Raw genomic sequence first — 18481 nt, 5'->3', positions numbered from 1 at the left:
TTTCCTTCACATGTGATTTCAGCAGACAATAAGTCTATGCAAGGCAGATGACCAAATGATGCCAACCTCTACCCAGCAGGCCTGGCTGCAGAAACAAATCACACAGAAACTCCCAGCTACAGAAGAAAGCTTCCTTGTAAAGCAAATGATACAATGTAGGTGAGGCTTCTCTCAATTCTCTACTGTAACAAGGCCAGTGTCTCTCCCGGCTCATTCCTGGCAATACCCAGCTCTTGTCTTCTGGAATGACGAATGCTACTAAGATAAAGAATGTAACAAAATGATCCCCACGCCTGGGAACAGCCCCAGAAAGAGAATGAGTATCCCACAGGCTTCCCCCACTCCTGTTTTCTAAAGAGTGTCATCCCTGGAAAATCCTCTCATACCATCAGCAGCGGGGAACATCTCACAGGGCTAGGTCAGGTTTAAAGAGATGATTCCTGACTGAGGTTCTAATTGCTTCTTGAAAAATATCATGATTACTACTTTAAAAGTCACAAATAAGGGAGAAGTTCTTTTAAATTCAGTGAAAAAAAAAAAAAAAAAAAGATGTGTATAAAAAGGCCAGCTAAATTACACAGGTTAATAATGATTCATTGGTCTTCTGCTCTGCTAAGTATCGGTGCAGGAGAACATCCACTGTGAAGTGGTAAGAGAAGAATGTGCTGAGTCTGAGTAGTACTTTGGGATCTGGCTGCTTCCTAGAGTCAGTCCTTGAGCAAATCATTTCACTTCTGTCCAGCTTCATCCTCCTCGTGTGCAAACTGGGGCAAGTGGCTAAGGCAACATGTGGCCACTGGTATTCCTTAACATTTGAAGAATGAATGAATGAACTATTCTGTATCAAAGACTCAACAATCCACACCAAAATTTTCAGCTCTTTCCTTGACTCACAAGGGTAACATTTTTATCTGTCGCTTTTCCAACTGTCATCAATATCTGCCTGAGTTTATAACGTTTAGAAAGAGGAACCTTTTATTATCTTGAAAAATTCAAATTGGCAGAGGGCATGTTTTTTCTTCTTAGACAGTAGCACTTTTACAATCCAGAGATTTATGTAAAAGAAAGTTGGTCAGTTATTATGGGTGATGCATAACAACTATTTTTGGTCCATGACTAAAAATGTCTGCCTTTGAGTCTAAAACAGAACTCTAAGCATGCTCCTTCCTTCTAGCTCATGCTCTCTCTTTCCCAGCCCAAAGCCATTCCCTTTTCCTGAACCCAGTGGTTGGGAATGTGGGCTGTATAAAATGTGGCCCTTACTCAGTTATATATTGAGGCTGGGTCCTTCCATTGCTCAGTCATCATCCTGCCATTCAGTCTGGGTGTGAGGTTGGGATAGGGGCATGGAAAACAAATGTGAACCTGACCTCCTACAGTCCCTAAGCACATGCACCAGGGAATCTATAAGACAACTCCCACCTGCTCTCAGGAGCTGCCCTCTCCAGTCCCCAGTCATCAGAAGGTACCTACAAGTACCCAGTGTCCCTTACTCCCCATCAGGAGAAGAATGATAACACAGGTGGCAGTGAGCTGTTCTTCCTTCCTCAACTTCCCTTTCTCTCTCACACACCTCCCTAAAGCAATCAGAATACACAGGCAGGTGGTGCACCCCCAAACCACCCGCCTCCCCCATTCGCACTGGAGACACATCCTCATGCCAACCTACAAGCAGCATTTTGAAGCTTTTGGATAACCCATATAAATACACTGACCTCCAGACCCCAGGGAATCCCATTTCCCCTACAAAAGGAAAAACTTATACATAGAATTAATTTTTCAACCTCTTGCCGAACTGTGTAAGAATCATATATGTGTGACTTTAAAGCTTAATTCCACACTCAGGCTCAAATTTCAAACCTTCAACTCTTTAGAACTACGTATCACCCCCGCAACACACAAGACTATTAGCCCCACTATTAAGAATCTAGGTTATTTTTTATCATTTCTCTTAGGACTTCAGATTAAAACCAAACCACAACTGGAAAATGGAACAACCTGCAACGTACATTTCATGTGTACAGACAAATACATTTTGAAGGGTTCACTCAGAGGAAAATGAAACATTTCTAAAACAGAAGGTAATTTTTCTGTTTACTTTTCTTTCTAAATGACAGGTTTTGTTTTGGAAGACTTCTGTGTCTATCAACTAGGCAGCAGTATTTGTGGCCATATTTGTGGCCTGAATGCAGCTGTCTAAAACCCTGTGAACAGTTGGAATGGCAATACAAGAATTCTTGGTCACATTGAAACTGCAGAAATGACAAGGGACACTCATGGCAAACACTTTTAATCACACTAAACAAAGGCCATCCTGGACACATGAAAATCAAACCTCTCTCTTCAGTCCTTTGAGAGTAGTAATGACCAAAGTAGATGTCTTTTTAATCAAATCCATTTAAATCATAATTTAAATTACTAAATAGGATGACTCAATTTAATCAGTTTTTTATACAAAAAAGTACATTTTTGTTCTTCTCACATAACTCAATTACATATTCTCCATAATTCAAAAGAATATGGATTTTGCTTTTAGAAAATATACTTTGTACATTCAAGCAGTGATTTATGGGGACCATATTCAGACTGTATCCCTTAAGAATTCTAGAAGATTCAGTACAAAAAAAAAAAAAAAAAAAAAAGATTTCATATTTCCTTTGTGCCCTTAAGATTTCTCCCTCTTTTATCTCTGAACTCTTTATGGGCCCATATTTCTTCATTCTTAAGAATTATCTCTTCATTTACTTGAAATTTTGCACTTTTGGAGAGAAAGCTAAGGAGTGATTATCTTATCTCCATATAATGCTATTAACAAGCATGGTTTTCACAGATAAAATCCCTAGATGGAGAAAAGAAATCATGATTTCCAAGGTGTAAAATGAGATTTTTTACTTTGCCACATATCAAAGTGGATTCAGTGGCTCTCATCACCCCTAATTTAGTCACGTGTCATTCATTCATGTCTGTGGTCAACATTTTAGAGGGTCTGCTAGGATTAGCACAGATAAGGATTCTGAGCTGACAAAGCTTAAGTTCAACAGGGAACAGAACTATGAGACAGCTATTGTACAAATAACTACACAACTCCAAAGTCAACTTTAAGAACTACATAGTAATAGGGCAACCACATTCAGGCTAAGGGGGAAATGTCAAGGAAGATATGTCTAGAAAGTGACACTGCTTTGTCATTACTTAGTGGTAAAACTTTTTAGAAGAGGGCGCACAAATACATTGTTTCAAACATTCTATCAATTCCAAGGGAAGGAGGAGTATGGGGAAAACATCTGATTAGAATCCTGGCTACAACTGCAATACCTCCAGCAACTCATGGCAAGGGACAAGGTTTCCTCAATGACTGTTATAATAGGTAAGTGTAACACATACAAAGCACTAGTTCAATAAATAATAGTTACTGAGTAATTTAGAACTGTGCTGATTTATGTTTGAGCTTTGACATGTCAAATACAGCTCCTTTCCATAGAGTTCTGTCATTACAAAAATGTTCAACCATAAGAGGAAATGCAAGAATCCATTTAAAAAACACAATGATGTCAGTGCTTTGTCTCACTTGGGCTGGCCAACAGGTATCATTTATTATACAACAGAAGCACTCCTCCTATATGAGATTCAAATTATGGCAGGTATACATTGTGAAAAAGAGTTGGTACATAGTGCTCAATAGCCTTCTATTCACAGTAGATAAAGATTCTGGATCAGAGCTTTTCAAACAGAGAATGCCCCTAAGATGGTCAAGAGTTTTTCAGGTCACTAACTGCTTGACTGAGAGGAAGCAGGCAGAGGCCTTTACAGGCAGCTCAAAGTTCACTTTTCTTCCCAAGAAAAATTTCACCCCTTCCTTAGCTTCCCTTATTTTGAACTCCCCCAGTACTTACAAATACCCACAGGACAGGGTCAGTCACACCTGTCCCTCCTTTGCTGGACACTCGTTGCTACCAGTGTTGCAGCAGGAGATAGAGCTGGCGAGACTCTGCCTTCCCAGAGCTCCTGCTCCGTGGCTGGCTCCATGGCTGGCCTTATCAAGTTCTCTTTAAATTGGTGGCCACTGGCCCTTTTTCCATTTGGTACAAGACCCAAGCCAGTAAACAAACAAACAAAAAAAATGTGGCGGTTTGTGTTTCCAAGTAAAAAAAATTAATAATTTTACTTGGACCCAAAAAAGGGACCACTTTCCCGATGAGAAAAATGAGGCTCAGAGAGGAGAAATGATTTGCCTAAGGTCTTACAGCAAGTTCACAGCACAATTGAAGCAAGGGTTTAACTTCTTCCAATCAGGCCCCCACCCCATTTACTGAGCCCTACTGTTTTCCTGGCTTTGGCCTGGTACTGGGGACCCAGATTAACCTTCCTGTGGGTGTAGGATTCATTCTGGCTGAGCTGGACAAGGCAGGGCAAGCTGTGCAGCCTGGGTAACACCAGCTGTTTCCTGGACTGTCACTGCCAGGTGTCCCAGCTGCTCTCTGCTATAAGGCCCTGAGGTGGTACCTGGCTCCTGGATGCCCCAGCCTGCTGTGGGTTTGGGCTATCCCAGGAAGGTCACAGTGCTGACCTCCCATGGGGCAGAGCCTTTGCAACCTCTGACCTTCATGGGCCTTATCTAATTGCACAAAGATTCTGAAAAGGCTCCCTCTGTCTCATCAGGACAAGAGTCTGTCTATTTCCCTAAGTTCCTCTGGTTTGTTTGAGCTGAAAAGCCCATGACTCAAAGTAGAGGGTAGGCCATTCTGTAGACACTAGAAGCCTGCAGGCAGTCAAAGGTCAGGGGCTGCTCATAATTATTACAAAACAATATGCTTCCTCAACTTAAAGCTACATTGGCTGCATTAGAATGGCTCTAGTTCAGGGAGAAGAACCTGTCTTGCCTTCAAATTCAAAATGAGAAATAACCCCATGAGGGGCCAGGGAATAGAGGAATGGAACTCAGAAAGCTAAAAATGACACCCCAAGCAATGTGGCTGGGCAGAAAGGATTCCCTGGGTAGCCACTGAGACCTCTGCCAGGTCAGCCTTTCTGAGGAATCTGAGGACCCTAGGAGATGAGAGAAGAGCAAGCAGAGATGAGTACATGGCTCATTCACTCAAGTCCTCCATCAAGGAGCTTTCTGGACAGCCCAGCCCTCAGTCTGAGCTTCCTGAGCCCCATCTGCATAGCTCTATTGGATGGTACCATGATTACAAAGTAATTGTCTGTCACATTCATTTTTGCCTCAACAGAGTCCAGTACGGTGTCTAACACTCAGCAGGCACCAAAAATGTTAAGCAAATGAATGACCTGTTACACAGTGACCACAATTTAAAGGTACCACTAAGGCAGAGGTAAGCAGTAGCCATCTGAGAGTGGAAGAAAATACAACCATGACTGGACTAAAGGGAAGTCCCTTAACCAGTCTGAAGACAAAGTACTCCCTATCCCTTAGCAGCCCCAAGGGTCAACAGCCATGGAACAGAGCTGTTCCATTCTATTTTGGGTGTGGAGAGACCTAATTTATAGATAAATATGTTTTCAAAATTACCAGAATTGAAGTGAACAAAGATTTTCTTTCTATTTCATGTACCAGTTCCATCCCCAACCCAACTTCTCTCTTAGAAACTTAGGCACGTCACTGCAACCCCAAGGTGAAAGTGAACTTTGACCTAAGTTGCCACAGGAGACGCTTCTTAACTCACAAGGCACATGCCTTTGGTGCAAAATGTGTCAACTTACTTTTTCCACGTCTAGAGCAGCATCCTGCTTCTTCAAAAAACTGTAGAAGGAGAAAAAACGAATAGTGAGACATCAAAAGAAAATCAAGCACTCTGTTCCTGTAAACCACCCACAAAGCACCACCACAGAATTTCCATTTGTTGCAGACTACCAAATTGCCCATGAACTTTTTCTCATTCACACAATTGTTGCTAAGTCACAGTTGCCACAAACACCTGCCTGAAACTGCAAAGACCTGGCCCCATACCACCAAAGGAAGCCAGGATGAGATTTTAACTCTCTGGAGGCAGGAAAACAAGGAAGGAATCCCTGAGTGTGTACACATGTGTGCCTATGTACCTTCTTCGGGGTCTCCATAAGTTGTCCATGGTGGGAACATTAAAAACAAGTCTTTTAAGGTCTTACTCAACTTACCTCTTGACTTACATCTCTTTGAAAGGGCCCATATATGCCCCACTTCCTGTCTTACTGTAGGTAGGCCTTATTGTCACACCAGCCTTCTTGAAATGGCCTCTGTTTCCCACAGGTGGGGTTCCCTTCTGCCAGAGGTTTGCCAACCCACCAACCAGTACCAGCTTGTCCATGGAACTCCAGCCCAGGATTACTTAGAACTTTATGCCAGCCCCCTGGCAAGGTTGAGCAGATTCTGAGGATACCCATAACCACTTCATATCATCTTTATAGTGCCAGGGGCAGGATGGCAGATTTCCAGTTTGTTTCTGCACTTTGCCTACAACCTGCCAATATTATGGTACATCAATTTATCATTTGAAATTTTAGCTGTTTCAATAAAACTTCAGTTTTAATAAAATATCTAATGGGAATAATACAAATGGTTATATGGAGTATGTTGACAACAATTATACGAAGGCAAAGTGTGAAGTTTGAGTTGGAGAACCTGAGATCTTAAAAAGGCAGAAACAATTTCTCCTGTCTTAGTAGAGATGCTTAAGTACTTTTCAGTATGATTCTCAGCATTTTTCTTCCTGGTCCATGGTTTAAAACACCCCCATTATAAATTACTATCCCCATCAAAAGCAACCCCTGACACATACATGAGAATTTTTACACTGTTTGAAAAGACATATAATTAACAGTAACATCTTTGTTTAGTTTAATCAAAGATGACTCAGAATGAAGGGGAAAAAAAAATGACCATGGGGAAGAGAATTAGAGACTCATGTATTGTTTTCTAAGATGGGCATTCAAATCATGAACTTGTTACAGACAAGCAAGAGACCACTACGGAGGCTGGAGGGAGAGAATGTGCTAATAAGCATACCACTAAAGCGGTACCTTAGCAACCCACCTCTTCGGGCTTCTGAGACATGCTGTCTTGCCCTAACCAAGGAGACATCAAAACATATGACCTTTCTTCTGGCTAACCCATCAGAATGCTAGACACTGTTGTGTTTTAAAACACGGAAGTTCTCTTTGTTCAGAAATTTTAATTTGCCTCCCTATAACCAGAGAAGGGCAATTCAGCACTGAGAACTTTTCACCAAAGGGAACATACTTACTGTGGAAGTTTGACTTCCATTCTCAAACATTCTAATATAGGTTAGAAGAGCTGTTCTGATTTATAGGTCATGACAAGAAGTATTCTATTTGCAAAGTGGAAGATTCCTTCATCTGCCACAGAAAGAACCCTTGAAGAATCTTTACCCTTTTCCAGGGTAGAAAAGAAACTTGCATATTGCATATCTCAGGCATATTGCATATCTCAGGCAGTATTGCAACAAGTCAGGGTGCCCAATTCTCAATAGGCTCTGAAGGAATGAGCCTTTGCTCCACAGTACTTCAGTTACTGATACCAGTAGGAAAACTGGAAGGCCATTTGGAGCTGCTGGCTCACCACTGCACAGTCTTATTCTCCATTTGTGTATACAGCATCATCCAATTTCTTTTTCAGGCATACTAAACAGATGGAGTTAACCAACAAAGACAATGTATGCATCATCCCGTAGCCACAAACCTGAAGAGGGACGCCACAGCCTTAACGCCAACAACTTCCAAGCAAGACTGCTTGAGATATTTTCAGGCGCCAGTCCCATTGTTTCAAAGAGGATAAGAATGGATAAAATGAATTTCCTAAAAGTAAAATTTACATGGTAACACCATTTGGAATGAAGAGTGGCAGAGGCCTTAAAAACCACACATAGTGCTGAGTGTGGTGGGCGTGGTTGTGCACACCAGCAGCTCAGGAGGCTGAGGCAGGAGAATCATGAGTTCAAAGCCAGTTTTAGCACCTTAGCAAAACCCTGAGCAACTTGGTGAGACATAATAAACAGTTGGAGTTAACCAACAAAGACAATGTATGCATTGTCTTTGTTTTTTTTTTTTTTTTTTTTTTTTTTTTTTTTTTTTTGCGGTGCTGGGGATTGAACCCAGGGCCTCCTGCTTGTGAGGCAAGCACTCTACCAACTGAGCTATATCCCCAGCCCTGAGACCCTGTCTTCTAAATAAAATATTAAAAAAAGGGCTGTGGATGTTGCTCTGTGGTTAAGCATCCCTGGGTTCAATCCCTAGTACCAAACAAACAGCAACAACAAAAAGAAAACCACCTACCTTTCTTAAATAAAAGTTATGTTCTAAAAAATTGAGAATAAGTAAGTTCTGGCTATCAAATGTTTAAGTGAAACAGTTTTTATTTAAATGACTTGCATTTAAAAAAATAATTTCTTCAAAATACTGACCCATTTTCCTGATTTATCTATATTCTAAATCTGATTCTTAGACAATCCAAGTTTTAGTTTTCCACACCTGGAGGCCCCTCCAACTCGCTGTGTGTAAGTGTCTGTAGACAGAGTCTTGCATGTGCAGTTATACAGACATTACAAATAGTTGCCTTCATGTTCAACTCTGGGCTTTGGGACATTAGAACATTTTTCATGCTTTTATTCTTCCTGCTAATGTTTTGTTTGACAAATAACTAACATGACCCAGATACCCCAGTGGAAAGGCTGATCATAAATGCTGTAAATGTTTGGTCAACTGCAGGAATTGAAGCCAAAGGACAAAAATGAATTAGTTCCAACTATTTAGATCAGAACCCCACGCCCCCCTCCAACTTTGGGGGAAGATACAAGTACACTAAAAATAAAACTGGGAAGTCACAACTTTGAATTCTCATTTGATATAGTCATTCCTCCAGCTTCCCTGCTCTCCTAAGTGCCCACAGTGCACGGCCCCACGAACCCAATAACAGGACAGCACAGGCAGAGGGACAACCAGATGGTCAAAGGAGCAATGGCCACATGTTCAGTGAATGGCAACTAGCTTGGTAGTGCTACAGGACAGAGAAGTGGCTAAGCACAGGTCAGATTGTGGCAGAAGGTATATGCCAGCTGAGAAGTTGCCAGAGGTAGGAGCAAACTTTTTTACAGTACCGCTCTATTTTCAATCTGTGTCTATCCCACCGAGGGGCAGGAAAAGAGATGCAGCCTCCAGCATATGCCTGGCACGGGGCTAAGTGCTGTCATTCCGATCTCGCCAACCCTGCTGGGTAAGTATAATTTTCTCCTCATCAGCCTTCAGGCCCAGTTCACAATCATCTTTTCACTGTTTTCTTTGCCCACACTTGTCTACAGAATTAGCTTTCCTCTCTGCTGTGTTCTTCCTGTACTTTATGCGGGGCCTGTTTCACCACCTCCCTGTTAGACTGCTAGCTTTCCAGTGACCAGGATGGCCCTGAGTGCTGTGCCTACAACATGCAGGCGCTGGTGCTTTCTCTGCTGATGGGTGAGTGAAGGGTCGACAAGGGGCAGTGACAGATAGTTAATGAGCCTACACTAAGTCAAACAGACTCCACTCCTTCCTGTATTATGAGGTGGTGTGCATGTGTTGGAGGGGTGGGGACCAAGCGTATAAATGCAGAGTGTGACCACATCCCACACACAACACGGCCCTTAACCAGAAGATGACCTTCTTCTTCAAGTTCAATCCTGAATCTTTAGCTTCAAATTAAATTATAGCGGGCTGGGGAGATAACTCAGTTGGTAGAGTGCCTGCCTTACAAGCACAAGGCCCTTGGTTCAATCCCCAGCACAACAACAACAACAACAACAAAAAAAAAAAAATTAAATGACAGAGATCAAATCTGGAAATTTTGTTATTATTTTTAATATTAAACAGCAATTCTTGTTATTTAAAAAATGTGATTGAGACATTGATATTCAATACAACATGGTCATAATCACAGCTCATACATGAATTCCAGATTTAAATCACTGTTCAGGTTTCTGCTTGATTGTAAAATGGGAGATGGAAAGAAAATGAGATATGCCTTCCTCTTGCTGTAGTATATTCTCTATTCTAAACTCAACCTCTTTTATTACTTACAAAAGATTTAAAGTATTTATTGACCTGCCAAAAAACATCTGCATGTTACTGGACACATCTTTGTCTTCACATAGTTACATCTGAATGGTTTCTTTTTGTCCCAGGGATCATAGCTCTATTCAATCGCAACTAAAGTGGGAACCTCAGAACTGTATGTGGCGAATGAGGATAAAATAGCCATTTGATAGCAACTTTCATATCAAGCCTGTCAACAGGGACAAGTGTTCCTTCGGTTATTCTTAACTTAGGATCCAAAGCACAAAAAAGACCAGGCAGGGCCAGACGCTGCTATAATTCCAAAGAAAGCTAAGACACATACAGAGCATACACAGAAGCTCCTCAATGCTCTCTGGTGAAGGGGAGGCCCCTGGCTCTTTGCCTGAAAGCCCAGGAACAGGCCCACTTTCACAGTGGGCTCCCCGAGGCCAGTGCAGCTGCAGACAGGCATGCAGTGTGTGGGACCATCCACGTTCAAGGTCACCACGATCGCCTGTGCGCCCCGCAGCTGGGTCAGGCCCCAGAGACAGAGCCCAGCTCAGACAAGGCTCTTTGTTGTGGGACATTTCTTGTTGCCCTGTTTCCCCAGGAAAAAGGCATTTTCCTCTCCCCATTCATCCTGGCCTCAGACTAACTCATTCTCCTGAGTCCTTCTACACACAGGAAACAAACAAAGTCAGAGATGGGGGCAACTATCTTCTCCTGTCTTACCCACCCCTAGCCCAGGTGAAGCAGTAAGTGTGTGTTCAAAACAGTGGGGAATGCAGGGCATGGCAAAGTCCTGCGCAAGACAATGCCACCCCAGGGGCATCTTTAGCACACTGTCATCCAGGGGAGAGTGGAGTCTTGTAAAGGACAGCAAAGGTGGTGGGGGATGTCCTTGTGTCTCCCACACAGGGAGGGTGGCACAGGGCTCAGTCATTGCTCTATGTGCTCTCTTTTTTTTTTTTTTTTTTTTTTTTTTTGCGGTGCTGGGGATTGAACCCAGGGCCTTGCGCTTGCAAGGCAAGCACTCTACCAACTGAGCTATATCCCCAGCCCTGTGCTCTCTTTCTTAATGACATAAATATTCACTTTGCCTCCTTATAAGGTAGTATATATTCACTGAAAACTTATGAGATATGAAACCTATGTTATGCCAGAGCTTTTCCTTTTTAGCCAGTGTTTCTCTGCACACATAAATGTAAGATTTATTGCCTGCACCTCTGTCTTGCATGCCACAGTGGAAAGTGCACACGGCTTCTGACAGAGACAACCAGCGCCCTTCACTGCAGGGCCTATTTTAATTAGGAAGGGATGAAATGAAGACTCTACCACCTAATGATGCCCCTCACCACTGACCTCTGAAGTACTCTCTAAAAAGAGAATTCTGGTCCACAGCCAGGGAGGAAGCAGTTGGCTGGGAAACCAAGTTCTCTCTCCAGCTTTGTGACTTAGGAGTTTGGTGACTGGGTGGGAAAGGGTGCAGCAAGGGGCCACAGATCAAAAAACCCACAGGGGTCAGGGAGATAACATGAGTGAAAGCAAAGCAGGTAAGCTGGGGCAGGACAGCTGAAGAGCCCAGCCCCCTTCCATGAGGACAGTCACGCACTGCCTGGGCAGACTGCTGTCACTACAGAAGGCACATTGAATTTTGCCAAACCTGCCATTTTTTTCAAGAGAAGCTGGAAATCCCGGTTTTTATATAAAAGTGCCCTCTTAAAAGCTGTTAGTTTACATTTTTTAAATGTGCCATGTAAGTCATAATGCCTTGGTTTCTCTTTCTGTTAAACAAGAAACTGATTGCTCAACCCCTGGGGGGGTTATTTAGGAACATAAAAGTTTTTATTGTCATATAGCAAGATAAGGTAAATAAAATTCAATTCATAGAGGGGTAAGGAGTCCCCCCCCCCTTTTTTTAAAAACCAGGGTTGACATATACAGGACTTGGTGCTTTGCAGAAATATTTAAAAGTATACTCGTGCATGTTAACCTCTTTAAAAAAATTTTAAAAAGAGGTAAACTGTAGTAGACTTAGACAATGAGGAGTGACAACTGGTGATCCTGGATCACAGAGAGGAGTGAAAGTCTGCTTAGAATGGCTTCAATTGCTGTCAAATGCTGTATGGAGATAGGTAAAGTAATAATCCTCTCAAAAAGCACCGTGGTAAAGAGCAGCAGAGAAGTGGGGTACTAGCCAGAGGAGAGCAGGGGTAAAGAGAGCGTATCTTTAAGAGAGATGAAATTACATGTGCATTCATTGCATGATTATCACATTAAAGCAAACAGACAAAAACCCCAAGTGCCACCCAAAAAAAATTGTGTCAGCAAAATACTAAACAGTGCTGGTGCAGTAAAAATTTTATTGGAGTTAAGAAGCCAGGATCCAGTTATTCAGGTTTTTCTAAACAAGAAGTCAGAAAAAGGAAAGGGGTGGGAGAAGAAAAAATGAGAAATCTTTACTACAACACACACTGCCCCACATTTTACACTGTGCCATTTCTGTATTTGTCCTTTTTAGCCTACTTCTCTCACAGTCTCTCTTTGCTGAAATACATTAGTTGCCATGGAAACGATGTCATAGTGTGTAAAACCATTTACTGTCCTTGGAAAGGCATTCATGATAAAACTGAGCAGTAGCATGTTTTGAAAAGAGAAGCAACAGAAAGCCGTTGTGCCAGAACACAGGGTCTCAAAATCGTGACTTCAAAGTAATCCTTTACCACTACCGCCCTATGTCCCTGAGAGCTTTTGCGTTTCAGTTTCCCCCAATCATCCAGAGGAACACCTTACCAAGTTATGTAGGCCACATGTGCTTAAACCAAAGTCTCTGATCTAATGCTGATGAAAACAATAGACTCCCTATAATTCACGCTTCCTTCCATGTGGTGGGGAGGGGCTGGGAGACTGGAATCAGAATGTTTGTGTGCATCACGAGACCTCTGCTAATGGAGATCTGGTCCTGGAATACATTGTGCTCTCTAACTTTGTGATCAGAGATAGAAATAATATTTAGGGCCCGAATTTCCTTAGTCCTGGGAATTAGCAAGACACTCCCTCTTTTCAACTCTAAGTAAGTCACATTCATTTCATCAAGGAACCATACTGAGCAACTCTCATGAGCCAGAGTGACAGAAAATAGCCAGGTAACTGTCTCTGGAAGCTTAATATTCAGAATGGGACAGATGGCCAAAGGCAAGGGCATAAAGGGCTTCCTGAGTCATGGTGGAGAACCAGACTTGATTTCAAGAGCAATAGGAAGATACCAAGGGAAGTGATGTAATCTAGATACATTTTAAAAAGTTCACTTAGCAGTTGTGGGAAGTAGAATCGGATGGGTCAAGAGCAGAGAAGGACAGGGCAGTAAGGTTACAGGACCAGTGCAGTCCAGATGACATACAGCAGATGGAGCAGTGACGTCTAACTAGGATGAGTGTACACCTTCCCTTGTCTGTGACAGTGCTCATCCCCCCCTGCTGCCCCAGCAGTCTGTCAGAGTAAGCATTTGTCCAAGATGTTTCACTTTGTAAATCAAGTGTTACTATTAGTTGCATGAACACACACCAGGACTGAGTTTTATAATCTCTATTTTGCAGCTCAGCTTCTGCTATGGTCTTGCATACCAGTGAGACAACTCTATAGCAAAGGGAATTCACCTTAGCACGTGATTAAATATGAAAGATGATCGACGACAATCCATCTTTTTTCCCGGCCTTTTCCAATCTTGGCGTGACACCTCTCTTTCAATGGCAACACACAGGATGCTCACCAATAAAACAAGAAGCACTTGAACATGAGTAATCTAGGAGAGCTAATGACACTAGTTTGCTTAGTGAGAGAAATATTTCATGCTGCTACCCCTCCCATGTATTAGTTCTCACTGTGCTGTGACCCATGATGAGCCTGAGAGGTACAGAACATCAAGTCAGATGGGTGAAAGGAAAACACAGCATGCTACACATGAAAGGTGCACATGGAATATTTGCAGGAAACAGACCTGCTGAAGATCTTTTAATGAATTGCCTGAATGCCCTCCGTTTAGTGTCTTTGTTATTTATTGAATGGTTATATTATTTTATTTTTGCAATATCCCTTTTGGTTTTTTGGTGCTGCTAGGCAAGTCATACCACAGAACCCAATTTTGTTTTTCAAGAAAGTTGATGATGGATGTTAATTAGCACAAAATTCTTGTTGATATTTACTATCCACTATGGGAGCCACAGGGGTGTCCCTGATGACATAAACCACAAGTCACAATCTGTTAAAGAGTCACTGGCAAATGTTAATAGTTATTATATTAAGACTGTGCTGATAATGATTTGACACATGAAGCTGCAGAAGGTTCACTATATTAGCACTTGGAGGGATATTACTCTTAGACCAAATGACTTGTTCTTAATTGATTCTACTCTTCCATCAGGTGCCATGGTGGTGCATGTCTGTAATACCAGTGACTCAGGAGGCTGAAGCAGAAGGATTGTAAGTTTGAGGCCCAGCCTTCCCAACTTAGTGAGACCCTGTCTCAAAAATTTTCAAATGAATAACAACAACAACAACAACAACAAAACCAGGGCTGGGGATTTAGCTCAGTTAAAAGCACCCCTAAGTTCAATACTCAGTACCACATAAATTGATTTAGATTATTTTTGACAGGGTTTGTATGTAAATGTGTGTCGTGTGTGTGTGTGTGTGTATATAAAGTGAAGTGATATCTTTAGTGTATCAGCTTCATTAGCGGAAGAAAAAATTTTATCAACAGCTTGATGATTCCAGTTTTATGTTAGAATTATCAGGTGCTTTAAACAAAATCATTTAATTCAAACAATAGGGTTTTTCTCCATCTATTTCCTGGGATCAAAAGAAAGTTTGGAGAAGTTTATTCTGTCACAGGTGAAACATCTCCTATTATTGTAAACGCTGCTGTAAATTGTACAAAGTTCAACACAGGAGATGAAATGACTTGTTTTTGCAGTGATGATACAGATATAAATTTTGTGATGCTAAAAATAATGTTTTTATTTCTCAAGAAACTTATGGAGCAGAAAGTGACAGAATTTGGGGTGACACATGCATAATTTATAACTACATTCAAACAAGTAGCTATAGACTCTCAAACATAAAATAAAAATTGTAGACATAGAAATTGACAATCTGTATTATATATGCCCAGTTAGAAAAACTGAACTACAAAATTTTTGAGACAAAGTCAAAGTTGAAAAACCACTTCAGCACAGCAGGACATGCCTCCCTTTTGCCACCTGTCATCCTCACCGGGGTTGTAGAAGTGTTTGAAAAACCACTCTCTAAATCGACCTGGGCGTGCCCTAACACTATGATAGGCAAGTCTTCTGAAGTTTGGGGGCATTCTGTTCCAAACCAGTTGGAAATCTTTGATCAAAGCAGTGAATGAAGCACCAAAATAGTCTAGCTTTTGAAGCCTTTGCAGTTATTGAAAATAAGGCTTGTGAGCAGAATATGTTGAAATTCATCCCAATGAAAGCAAAGGAAGGAGGAACTGAACACATTAAATGATGAGAACTTGAATACTATCCGAGATTTAATTCTGAAATTATACTCTGATGTTTTGTAATATCTTGACTCATGACAACTTTTTGATGGAGCTCCTAGTTTTAATTGGATGCATTTATGATCTGTACCAGAATGGGGTGAAACTGAGAAGACCCATGATTTTATATCATCTAAACCTGACAAAACATTCAAAAGGATCATAGAGCAACTTATTTCCTAAGTTTTGTCTTATAAAAACATTGGTTGAAGATAAGAATTCTCAATGAGGGGGAAAGACCTGTGAAAATACATGGGCAAAAATATTTACACATTTCCATGTAAAAAAAAAAAAATTTGTCTGGGAAGCGCCCCCATTTAGTAAAACTGTTCTGAGCTTACCAGGTACTTTGCACCTGCAGAAAGAGCTATTTTCTCAAGTAGAAATACTGTGGTATACACATAAATGTCAACTGAAGGTATTATCTTCAAATACTAACTTTAAACAACTCTGAAGGGATCACAGACAACTTTATAAGAAAATTAAAAACAGTTTATTCTTCGTAAAACATTATCAGTGATGTGGGTACTAGAGATAAGACTAAAAAACTGCACTGAGTGAATATGTAGCAAAAAAATAATTACTATCTTATGTTTTTGCTAATGCTTAGCTAACTGATACAAAAAACATTTTTTTCCTCTAATGTATACAAACATGCTTTTAAGTTTTAGAAATTTTGATTTTTAAATAGATTTTGAATAGAAGTATTTCACAGAAGCATTTTTTGAAAAATCTGCCAGTTAATACAAATGTATTTTTAAAAATTCTATTATTTTATCTATTTAGGACCTCTTCCTGATTTAAATTAATTCCACCTCTCTTGATTACCACTGACAGACAAGGAAAACATGAGCTGCATTTATGTTTTGAGATTTGCTCTGTATCATGGTAATCTTCTGGTAGGAAAATGTATCAACAGTGTCTCAATAGGCAGCTCCCCACCACACCCCCAGCCAAGGAATGCTTTGAAAGCAGGCCTAAAGATTTCCCTTCCAAAATTACTAGGTATTTCCAGGAACAGTAGGTTTTGAAAGACATCTTAAATGTAGCATCATCCTTGTATGAATGTCAGAGAGAGATGAAATGTAATTAAAAAGAGTTTTCCCCTCTCTCATTTGAGTGTTCTGGTAAGTACGTATGAATTATACTTGGAAATGAATCCTTTCATAAACTGGTGCTTTATTTAGTACATGGAGATTGAATAAAAACAAAGAGCATTTCCCCTTGCAGTTAGGGGCATGATTTCTAGTCTTCACTCTGTTACCTTTAAAATAAGGAAATGAAGAATTCCACACAGTAAAATTTCTTCTCTGGCCTCTAGCAAGGCAGCAAGTTCACTGATAAAGGCCTGAAGCTCTAACACTTCCCAGTGACCTGAGGCCCCCAGGCAACTGAGGTCCTTCCTTCCAGAGTACTGGAAAGAACTGCCACCGGCAAACAGTGGGCACCAGAATCCCCACCAGTATCTCTACAAAACTCTTTGAAATATCCAGTGGGCACTTTGCCTTTTGAGAGGACGGAATGCCTCCCATCTTGTCCAAAATAAGCTTTATGCAGGTAAACTATATCATGAACTACTCAAAGGAAAAGTGTAAGTAAATCTGCCCCCAAACAGAAATATAGCCCAGATGCAGCCCAAATGTACACTTACTACTCCACTACGTGTAAAAGATGTGACTTTATTTCTCAATGGTTAAATTTAACTTGATTATGATCACTGTGCTCCTGTTTGTAATGTATAAAGCTGCTTCCCCACCCTTTCAGGTGCAGCCATTTTCCCCACCTCCCAACCACTTGTCACTCTGTGAGCATCCTAGCTAGCTATTGGTTCATCAGTCAGCTTGCAAGTATCCTTCTCCGATATTGGTCCCCTGTTAGCCCAGCGGAATTCAACTGTTTACTATAGCTTCTCCGCCATCTTTTCCCATCCTTCTGTCTGTCCTCCTCACTTTCTCTATCCTCCTGGCTTTCACACTCTCTCTAGCGCGCACGCGCCCTTTCTCCTTCCTTTCTCTTTTCCTCTCATTTTCTCTCTTACCCTGCAGGGAGACACTCTGTTCGCTTAATAAACTCCCTTATGTGATTTCCCGTGTCCCGTGTGGTTCCGTGGGGTTTCCTTACACTGCTTATAGTAGAAAAACAATATTGCTATTTCCAGATAACTTAGTGTTTTCAGAATTAAAACTTCAGTTGCTTCTGGCAAGTAGTCAAATTACTCACTTCCAAATGCCCCTCAGGGCCGTTCCTTTCCCTTTCCCTTCTCCTTAGAGGGACAATTACAGACCAGGCAATGATGGCCCGAAGGTCTGGCCCAACTGCTGCCCTCCAAGCCCTCAATGGCCTGTGTGGGATGTGTTGTCCCAGTGTCTTTGGGTGTAGGCCAGCTCTGCTGATGTAACTGGTCACCTCCTCATCAGGGTTCAGCATATCTGGGGCCATGACCCCCGCTGGTCTCCACTGGTGAGGTCAGCATGCTTCCTTCCATGCCCTCTCCATTCTGATCCTTGGCTCCATATTCGCCAAGGTGACAAACAGGACTGCTGAGATTTCCCCTAAGCCATATACAGGCTTTGAGGAATTGAGAGGGAACACCATGCCTATAAATGTCCCACAGCAAGGTGCATTGCAAGGTGGTTTCCTTCCAGAGTTCCTGACAAGGATGAGGGGTACAAGTGCCCTATGCTTTTGGGACTTCCTCCAGTCTCCTGGGGCTCCTAACATCTCACTGGTCTCTCAAGCTGAAGTCCAGGGACTGGGGCATTGGATCTCAGTGACTCCCCCCTTTTCCATTTCTTAATTCTAGAATTTCTGCAAGTTCTTCCCCTAATCCAGGAAGGGCTTCTCTCCTTCCTGGACAAAGAGAAACTATCCTGCAGC

The 18481-nt window shown here is 41.7% G+C and overlaps 1 protein-coding gene and 1 non-coding gene across 4 annotated transcripts in view; both read right to left on the bottom strand.

Moving 5' to 3' along the window:
- The window catches only part of Fyn (FYN proto-oncogene, Src family tyrosine kinase), a 205639-nt gene that overhangs the window by 173803 nt on the left and 13355 nt on the right, over positions 1-18481 (bottom strand). For all 3 annotated transcript variants that reach the window (XM_047557945.1, XM_047557946.1, XM_047557943.1), the window contains exon 2: positions 5722-5761. The gene's annotated coding sequence lies outside the window, so the exon portion shown is untranslated. The remainder of the gene's footprint in view (positions 1-5721; positions 5762-18481) is intronic.
- Positions 8088-8161, bottom strand: Trnav-cac (transfer RNA valine (anticodon CAC)). The gene has a single exon. It is a non-coding gene; the product is annotated as a tRNA-Val (tRNA).

Source organism: Sciurus carolinensis, chromosome 7 (assembly GCF_902686445.1).
Source record: "Sciurus carolinensis chromosome 7, mSciCar1.2, whole genome shotgun sequence".
Classification (NCBI taxonomy): Eukaryota; Metazoa; Chordata; class Mammalia; order Rodentia; family Sciuridae; genus Sciurus; species Sciurus carolinensis.
Note: the sequence above shows the minus strand (reverse complement) of the source record. Positions and strands in the feature narration are given on the sequence as shown.